The following is a 618-nucleotide window of genomic DNA, read 5'->3' on the forward strand; positions in this document are numbered from 1 at the left end:
TGCTCCCGCCGGAGTGGGGGGGCTGGTCAGGATTGAAACGCTGATTTTTATGGCGCGTGAACTGTTTGGGGCCTAAGGGCTGCCTCTTCTTGAGGGTGAGGTGAAGGCGAACTTAGGCAGGTAGGGGAGGTGCCGGCTCTTGCCGGTGCCGATGGAATACAGTATTCCCGGGTGCCAGCCGGGCAAGCCAGTGGGAGGAGGAGAGTGTCCTCTTCTGCGAAGCATCCAGTAGGATAAATAATAAAGCTACTCCAGGGAAGTGAAACTAGCAGTTCTTTCCCTTGCTTCTCTGCTTCCCAGTCAGGCATGAGGCTTGGTTATCTTTTTGGGTGTGAACATTTGTTGAGATCTTGGTCTTGCATCTTACCCATAGACTCCCGAGTTTGCTTTGCCGGGTGGGTGTTGGAGTTCAGTGGTGTTAGCAGTGTTTGTAGTGGTGTTGCGGTGTCTTGGAAGGGAGGACACCTGATTTCACACTTGCCTCATGTCTGGTCCCATTCTTCTGCAGCTGCCCTAGGTGACTTTGCTTCCCGTTTCTGGTGCTGCTTAAGAGAGTATTTGCAAAGACTTCTGGCCCATAGCAGAGAACACCTTTCCTTTCCAAGGTGCCTGAGGTGA

The sequence above is a fragment of the Egretta garzetta genome, unplaced genomic scaffold (genome assembly GCF_000687185.1).
Source record: "Egretta garzetta isolate BGI_Z169 unplaced genomic scaffold, ASM68718v1 scaffold11, whole genome shotgun sequence".
Taxonomy (NCBI): domain Eukaryota; kingdom Metazoa; phylum Chordata; class Aves; order Pelecaniformes; family Ardeidae; genus Egretta; species Egretta garzetta.